Source organism: Arachis hypogaea, chromosome 12 (assembly GCF_003086295.3).
Source record: "Arachis hypogaea cultivar Tifrunner chromosome 12, arahy.Tifrunner.gnm2.J5K5, whole genome shotgun sequence".
Classification (NCBI taxonomy): Eukaryota; Viridiplantae; Streptophyta; class Magnoliopsida; order Fabales; family Fabaceae; genus Arachis; species Arachis hypogaea.
In genome coordinates, this window is record NC_092047.1 from 79,216,056 (window position 1) to 79,225,570 (window position 9,515).

The window sequence follows — 9,515 nt, forward strand, 5'->3', positions numbered from 1 at the left end:
GCTCAGCTTTTGAGGAGGAAAGTACTTGGCTAAGAAAGCCGTGACCAGCTTATCCCAAGAGTTCAGGCTGTCTTTGGGTTGAGAATCCAACCATAATCTAGCTTTGTCTCTTACAGCAAAAGGGAAAAGCATGAGCCTGTAGACTTCAGGATCTACTCCATTAGTCTTAACAGTATCACATATCTGCAAGAATTCAGTCAAGAACTGAAAAGGATCTTCAGATGGAAGTCCATGAAACTTACAGTTCTGCTGCATCAGAGAAACTAATTGAGGTTTCAGCTCAAAGTTGTTTGCTCCAATGGTAGGAATGGAGATGCTTCTTCCATGTAAATTGGAATTTGGTGCAGTAAAGTCACCAAGCATTCTCCTTGCATTGTTGTTGGGTTCGGCTGCCATCTCCTTTACTTGTTCGAAATTTTCAATTAAGTTGTCTCTGGATTGTTGTATTTTAGCTTCTCTTAATTTTCTCTTCAGAGTCCTTTCAGGTTCTGGATCAGCTTCAACAAGAATGCCTTTTTCTCTATCCCTGCTCATAAGAAAGAGGAGAGAAAAAGAGAAGAAGAGGAATCCTTTATGTCACAGTAAAGAGGATCCTTATTGTTAGTAGAAGAAAAGAGGAAGAAATTCGAACACAGATAGAAGATGGGGGTTCGAATTTGGTGATGATGTGAGGAAGAGATGTTAGTTAATGAATGAATAAATAGAATAGGATGAGAGAGAGAGAGGGAATTTTCGAAAATTATTTTTGAAAAGGAGTTAGTGATATTTGAAATTTGGTTTTTGAAAATGTGTTAGTAATTTTCGAAAATTAAGATTTAAAAAAATAAAATAATTAATAAATTAAAAAAGAAATTTTAAAAAAGAGGGAAGATATTTTCGAAAATGAGAGAGAGAGAGTTAGTTAGGTGGTTTTGAAAAAGTTAAGAAACAAACAAAAAGTTAGTTAGTTAGTTGAAACAAATTTTTAAAAGATAGGAAGTTAGGAAGTTAGAGAAGATATTTTGAAATCAAATTTTTGAAAAAGATAAGATAAGAAGATATTTTGGAAATTAATTTTGAAAAAGATTTGATTTTTAAAATCTCAATTAATGACTTGATTCATAAGAAATCACAAGATATGATTCTAGAACTTAAAGTTTGAATCTTTCTTAACAAGCAAGTAACAAACTTCAAATTTTTGAATCAAAACATTAATTGATTATGTTATTTTCGAAAATTTGATTTAAAAATAAGAAAAAGATTTTTTTGAAAAATATTTTTAGAATTTTCGAAAATAACTAAGAAATTTGAAAAAGATTTGATTTTTGAAAAAGATTTTGAAAAAGATAAGATTTTCAAATTGAAAATTTGATTTGACTCATAAGAAACAACTTGATTTTAAAAATTTTTGAAAAAGTCAACTCAAATTTTCGAATTTGATGAGAGAAAAAGGGAAAGATATTTTTTTGATTTTTGAATTTTTATGATGCAAGAGGAAAACACTAAAAGGATGCAATGCATGAAATTTTTAGATCAAAACAATGAATGCATGCAAGAATGCTATGAATGTCAAGATGAACACCAAGAACACTATGAATGTCATGATGAACATCAAGAACATATTTTTGAAAAAATTTTTAATGCAAAGAAAACATGCAAGACACCAAACTTAGAATTCTTTAATGCTTAGACACTAAGAATTCAAGAATGCATATGATAAACATGAAAAGACACAAAACAAAAAATCATCAAGATCAAACAAGAAGACTTACCAAGAACAACTTGAAGATCATGAAGAACACTATGAATGCATGATATTTTCGAAAAATGCAAGATGCATATGCAAGTGACACCAAACTTATGATATGACTCAAGACTCAAACAAGAAACAGAAAATATTTTTGATTTTTATGATTTTCTAATTTTTTTTTGGATTTTTCTTTTATATTTTTCGCATATTAAAAGGAAAAATAAGGATTCCAAAAATTTTTAATATGAATTCCAGGAATCTTGCCATGTTAGTCTAAAGCTTCAGTCCAGGAATTAGACATGGCTCACTAGCCAGCCAAGCTTTCAAAGAAAGCTCCAGTCCAAAACACTAGACATGGCCAATGGCCAGCCAAGCTTCAGCAGGTGATCATGGATCAGCAGCAGGTGGATGAGCAACAACTAATTTGCTCTTGATAACAAATTGCAAGTCTTAGTCCAAATGAATTTAGACATGGCTTTACAGCCAGCCAGGCTTCGCATGCTTCATGAAACACTAGAATTCATTCTTAAAAATTTTGAATAAATTTTTTGAAAATATTTTTATTTTTTTCGAAAACAGATGAAAAAATTTTTTGAAAATATTTTTTTTTGAAAAATTTTTGATAACAAAACGAAAAGAAAATTACCTAATCTGAGCAACAAGATGAACCGTCAGTTGTCCAAACTCAAACAATCCCCGGCAACGGCGCCAAAAACTTGGTGCACGAAATTGTGATGTCCAGGCTCGAACAATCCCTGGTAATGGCTCCAAAGCTTGGTGCTTTGATCTTAATTCATAATTGTCACAACTTCGATACAACTAACCAGCAAGTGCACTGGGTCGTCCAAGTAATACCTTACGTGAGTAAGGGTCGAATCCCACGAAGATTGTTGGTATGAAACAAGCTATGGTCACCTTGTAAATCTCAGTCAGGCGGATATAAAGTGATAATGTTGTTTTCGAATATTATATAATAAAATAGGGATAGAGATACTTATGTAAATCATTGGTAGGAATTTCAGATAAGCGAATGGAGATGCTTTTCGTTCCTCTGAACCTCTGCTTTCCTGCTATCTTCATCCAATCAGTCTTACTCCTTTCCATGGCTGGCTTTATGCAAGGGCATCACCGTTGTCAGTGGCTACATCCCCTCCTCTCAGTGAATAATATGCTCACGCACCCTGTCACGGCACGGCTATTCATCTATCGGTTCTCGATCATGCTGGAATAGGATTCACCCTCCTTTTGCGTCTGTCACTAACGCCCAGCACTCGCGAGTTTGAAGCTCGTCACAGTCATTCAATCATTGAATCCTACTCAGAATACCACAGACAAGGTTTAGACCTTCCGGATTCTCTTGAATGCCGCCATCATTCTAGCTTACGCCACGAAGATTCTGGTTAGGAGATCTAAGAGATACTCATTCTAGCTTAATTCATGTAGAACAGAAGTGTTTGTCAGGCACGCGTTCATAGGGAGAATGGTGATGAGCGTCACACATAATCATCACCTTCATCACGTTCTTGGGTGCGAATGGATATCTTAGAAGCGAAATAAGAAGAATTGAATAGAAAACAGTAGTACTTTGCATTAATCTTTGAGGAACAGCAGAGCTCCACACCTTAATCTATGGAGTGTAGAAACTCTACCGTTGAAAATACATAAGTGAAGGTCCAGGCATGGCCGAGATGGCCAGCCCCCCTAAACGAGATCAATAGTCTCCTAAGATGAACAATGGATTAAAACTGAGACCAAAGATGCCTAATACAATAGTAAAAGGTCCTATTTATAATAAACTAGCTACTAGGGTTTACATGAGTAAGTAATTGATGCATAAATCCACTTCCGGGGCCCACTTGGTGTGTGCTTGGGCTTGGGCTTGAGTGTTACACGTGCAGAGGCCATTTGTGGAGTTGAACGCCAGTTTCTGTGCCAGTTTGGGCGTTCAACTCTGGTTTTGGATCCTTTTCTGGCGCTGGACGCCAGATTTGGGCAGAAGGCTGGCGTTGAACGCCAGTTTACGTCGTCTATTCTTGGCCAAAGTATGGACTATTATATATTGCTGGAAAGCCCTGGATGTCTACTTTCCAACGCAATTGGAAGCGCGCCATTTCGAGTTCTGTAGCTCCAGAAAATCCACTTTGAGTGCAGGGAGGTCAGAATCCAACAGCATCAGCAGTCCTTCTTCAACCTCTGATTCTGATTTCTGCTCAAGTCCCTCAATTTCAGCCAGAAAATACCTGAAATCACAGAAAAACACACAAACTCATAGTAAAGTCCAGAAATGTGAATTTAACATAAAAACTAATGAAAACATCCCTAAAAGTAACTAGATCCTACTAAAAACATACTAAAAACAATGTCAAAAAGCGTATAAATTATCCGCTCATCACAACACCAAACTTAAATTGTTGCTTGTCCCCAAGCAACTGAAAATCAAAATAGGATAAAAAGAATAGAATATACTATAAATTCCAAACTATCAATGAAACATAGCTGCAATCATATGAGCGGGACTTATAGCTTTTTGCCTCTTGAATAGTTTTGGCATCTCACTTTATCCATTGAAGTTTAGAATGATTGGCATCTATAGGAACTTCAGATTTCGAATAGTGTTATTGACTCTCCTAGTTCAGTATGATGATTTTTGAACACAGCTTCTTTATGAGTCTTGGCCGTGGCCCTAAGCACTTTGTTTTCCAGTATTACCACCGGATACATAAATGCCACAGACACATAATTGGGTGAACCTTTTCAGATTGTGACTCAGCTTTGCTAAAGTCCCCAATTAGAGGTGTCCAGGGTTCTTAAGCACACTCTTTTTTTGCTTTGGACCTTGACTTTAACCGCTCAGTCTCAAGTTTTCACTTGACACCTACACGCCACAAGCACATGGTTAGGGACAGCTTGGTTTAGCCGCTTAGACCAGGATTTTATTCCTTTAGGTCCTCCTATCCACTGATGCTCAAAGCCTTGGGATCCTTTTTATTTGCCCTTGCCTTTTGGTTTTAAGGGTTATTGGCTTTTTGCTCTTGCCTCTTGGTTTTGAGAGCTTTGGCTTTTTCTGCTTGCTTTTTCTTTTTCTTTCTATTTTTTTTTCGCCTTTTTTTTTTCTACAAGCTTTGTTCTTTGCTGCTTTTTCTTGCTTCAAGAATCATTTTTATGATTTTTCAGATTATCAAATAACATGTCTCCTAGTCATCATTCTTTCAAGAGCCAATATATTTAACATTCTTAAACAACAACTTCAAAAGACATATGCACTGTTCAAGCATACATTCAGAAAACAAGAAGCATTGTCACCACATCAATATAATTAAACTAAGTTCAAGGATAAATTCGAAACTCATGTACTTCTTGTTCTTTTGAATTAAAACATTTTTCATTTAAGAGAGGTGATGGATTCATAGGACATTTATAACTTTAAGACAAAGTTACTAACTACTAATGATCATGTAATGAAGACACAAACATAGATAAGCACATAACATAGAAAACGAAAAGCAGAAGAATTAAGAACAAGGAATGAATCCACCTTAGTGATGGTGGCATTTCCTTCTTGAGGAATCAATGATGTCCTTGAGCTCTTCTATGTCTCTTCCTTGCCTTTGTTGCTCCTCCTTCAGTGCTTTTAGATCTTCTCTGATTTCATGAAGGATGATGGAGTGCTCTTGATGTTCCACCCTTAGTTGCTTCCAATAATTGTGTGGAAGAAAATGTATCCCTTGAGGTATCTCAGGGATCTCTTGATTTGCAGTCAAATGTTCTACCACTGAGCTATAGACCCTTGATGGAAGCTTTTGTCTTCCCTTTCCTCTTTCTAGAGGTTTCTCTGGCCTTAGGTGCCATCAATGGTTATGGAAAAAACAAAAAAGCTATGCTTTTACCACACCAAACTTAGAATGTTGCTCGCCCTCGAGCAAAAGAAGAAAGAATAGAAGAATAAGAAGAAGATATGGAGGAGATGGATGGGAGTGTGTATTCGGCCATATGGGTGGGATTGGGTGGGAGAGAGATGTTGAATTTTTGAAGGTAGTGTGTGTATGGATGTGAGTGGTAAATGGAAAAAAAGAAGGGATGATCATGAATGGAAAGAGAGATGATGAGGTAGGTGGGGATCCTGTGGGGTCCACAGATCCTGAGATGATCCTGTGGGGTCCACAGATCCTGAGGTGTCAAGGCATTTACATCCCTGCACCAATTTAGGCATGTAAAATGCCCTTGCACACAACTCTGGGCGTTCAGTGCCAGTTTGGTGCCCATTTTGGGCGTTCAACGCCCCTTTGCTGCCATTTCTGGCGTTGAACGCCAGAACCATGCTTGTTCTGGGCGTTCAGCGCCAGAACTATGCTCTGTTCTGGCGTTTGAACGCCAGACAGATGCTCCTCCAGGGTGTGATTTTTCTTCTGCTGTTTTTGATTTCGTTTTCAATTTTTATATTTATTTTGTGACTCCTCATGATCATGGACCTATAAAGACACATAACTAAGAAAAATATAGTTAGATAAATAAACATTGGGTTGCCTCCCAACAAGCGCTTCTTTAATGTCAATAGCTTGACAGTGGGCTCTCATGGAGCCTCACAGATGTGCAGAGCTTTGTTGAGACTCTCCAACACCAAACTTAGAGTTTGGATATGGGAGTTCAACACCAAACTTAGAGTTTGACTGTGGGGGCTCTGGTTGACTCTGCTTGGAGAGAAGCTTTTTCTGCTTCCTCTCCATGGTTGCAGAGGGAGATCCTTGAGTTTTAAACACAAGGGAGTTCTCATTCCATTGAAGGAATATTTTACCTCTGTCAACATCAATCACAGCTCTTGCTGTGGCCAGGAAAGGTCTTCCTAGGATGATGGATTCATCCTCTTCCTTTCCAGTATCCAGGACTATGAAATCAGCAGGGATGTAAAGGCTTTCAACCTTTACTAACACGTCCTCTACTTGTCCATAAGCCTGTTTTCTTGAGCTGTCTGCCATCTCTAATGAGATTTTAGCAGCTTGCACCCCATAGATTCCCAGTTTCTCTATTACAGAGAGGGGCATGAGGTTTATTCCTGAACCAAGGTCACACAGAGCCTTAAAGATCATGGTGCCTATGGTACAGGGTATTATGAACTTTCCAGGATCCTGTCTCTTCTGAGGCAATGTCAGTTGATCCAGATCACTTAGTTCATTGATGAACAAGGGAGGTTCAACTTCCCAAGCATCAATGCCAAATAATTTGGCATTCAGCTTCATGATTGCACCAAGAAACTTGGCAGTTTGCTCTTCAGTGACATCCTCATTCTCTTCAGAAGAGGAATACACATCAGAGCTCATGAAGGGTATAAGGAGGTTCAATGGAATCTCTATGGTCTCTAGATGAGCCTCAGAGTCCTTTGGTTCCTCAGAGGGAAGCTCCTTATTGATCACTGGATGTCCCAGGAGGTCTTCCTCCTTGGGATTCACGTCCTCTCCTCTCCTCACAGGTTCGGCCATGGCGCTTATGTCAATGGCCTTGCACTCTCCTTTTGGATTCTCTTCTGTATTGTTTGGGAGAGTACTAGGAGGGAGTTCAGTGATCCTTTTACTCAGCTGGCCCACTTGTGCTTCCAGATTTCTAATGGAAGATCTTGTTTCATTCATGAAACTTACAGTGGCCTTAGATAGATCAGAGACTAAGTTTGCTAAATTAGAAGTATTTTGTTCAGAGTTCTCTGTCTGTTGCTGAGTTGATGATGGAAAAGGTTTATTATTGTTAAACCTGTTTCTTCCACCATTATTAAAGCCTTGTTAGGGTTTTTGATCCTTCCATGAGAAATTTGGATGATTTCTCCATGTTGAGTTATAGGTGTTTCCATAAGGTTCACCTAAGTAATTTACCTCTGCTATTGCAGGGTTCTCAGGATCATAAGCTTCTTCTTCAGAAGATGCCTCTTGAGTACTGTTGGATGCAGCTTGCATTCCATGCAGACTCTGAGAGATCATATTGACTTGCTGAGTCAATATTTTATTCTGAGCCAATATGGCATTCAGAGTATCAACTTCAAGAACTCCCTTCTTCATAGGCGTCCCATTATTCACAGGATTCCTTTCAGAAGTGTACATGAACTGGTTATTAGCAACCATGTCAATGAGTTCTTGAGCTTCTGCAGGCGTTTTCTTTAGGTGAATGGATCCACCTGCAGAAGTGTCCAGTGACATCTTTGATAGCTCAGATAAACCATCATAGAATATATCCAGGATGGTCCATTCTGAAAGCATGTCAGAAGGACACTTTTTGGTCAACTGTTTGTATCTTTCCCAAGCTTCATAGAGAGATTCACCTTCTTTCTGTTTGAAGGTTTGAACATCAGCTCTAAGCTTGCTCAGCTTTTGAGGAGGAAAGTACTTGGCTAAGAAAGCCGTGACCAGCTTATCCCAAGAGTTCAGGCTGTCTTTGGGTTGAGAATCCAACCATAATCTAGCTTTGTCTCTTACAGCAAAAGGGAAAAGCATGAGCCTGTAGACTTCAGGATCTACTCCATTAGTCTTAACAGTATCACATATCTGCAAGAATTCAGTCAAGAACTGAAAAGGATCTTCAGATGGAAGTCCATGAAACTTGCAGTTCTGCTGCATCAGAGAAACTAATTGAGGTTTCAGCTCAAAGTTGTTTGCTCCAATGGTAGGAATGGAGATGCTTCTTCCATGTAAATTGGAATTTGGTGCAGTAAAGTCACCAAGCATTCTCCTTGCATTGTTGTTGGGTTCGGCTGCCATCTCCTTTACTTGTTCGAAATTTTCAATTAAGTTGTCTCTGGATTGTTGTATTTTAGCTTCTCTTAATTTTCTCTTCAGAGTCCTTTCAGGTTCTGGATCAGCTTCAACAAGAATGCCTTTTTCTCTATCCCTGCTCATAAGAAAGAGGAGAGAAAAAGAGAAGAAGAGGAATCCTTTATGTCACAGTAAAGAGGATCCTTATTGTTAGTAGAAGAAAAGAGGAAGAAATTCGAACACAGATAGAAGAGGGGGGTTCGAATTTGGTGATGATGTGAGGAAGAGATGTTAGTTAATGAATGAATAAATAGAATAGGATGAGAGAGAGAGAGGGAATTTTCGAAAATTATTTTTGAAAAGGAGTTAGTGATTTTTGAAATTTGGTTTTTGAAAATGTGTTAGTAATTTTCGAAAATTAAGATTTAAAAAAATAAAATAATTAATAAATTAAAAAAGAAATTTTAAAAAAGAGGGAAGATATTTTCGAAAATGAGAGAGAGAGAGTTAGTTAGGTGGTTTTGAAAAAGTTAAGAAACAAACAAAAAGTTAGTTAGTTAGTTGAAACAAATTTTTAAAAGATAGGAAGTTAGGAAGTTAGAGAAGATATTTTGAAATCAAATTTTTGAAAAAGATAAGATAAGAAGATATTTTGGAAATTAATTTTGAAAAAGATTTGATTTTTAAAATCTCAATTAATGACTTGATTCATAAGAAATCACAAGATATGATTCTAGAACTTAAAGTTTGAATCTTTCTTAACAAGCAAGTAACAAACTTCAAATTTTTGAATCAAAACATTAATTGATTATGTTATTTTCGAAAATTTGATTTAAAAATAAGAAAAAGATTTTTTTTGAAAAATATTTTTAGAATTTTCGAAAATAACTAAGAAATTTGAAAAAGATTTGATTTTTGAAAAAGATTTTGAAAAAGATAAGATTTTCAAATTGAAAATTTGATTTGACTCATAAGAAACAACTTGATTTTAAAAATTTTTGAAAAAGTCAACTCAAATTTTCGAATTTGATGAGAGAAAAAGGGAAAGATATTTT

The 9,515-nt window shown here is 36.9% G+C and overlaps 1 non-coding gene across 1 annotated transcript; it reads left to right on the top strand.

Moving 5' to 3' along the window:
* Positions 1-7,962: 7,962 nt before the first annotated feature.
* LOC112731367 (small nucleolar RNA R71) lies at positions 7,963-8,070 on the top strand. The gene has a single exon (XR_003167148.1). It is a non-coding gene; the product is annotated as a small nucleolar RNA R71 (small nucleolar RNA).
* Positions 8,071-9,515: the final 1,445 nt, after the last annotated feature.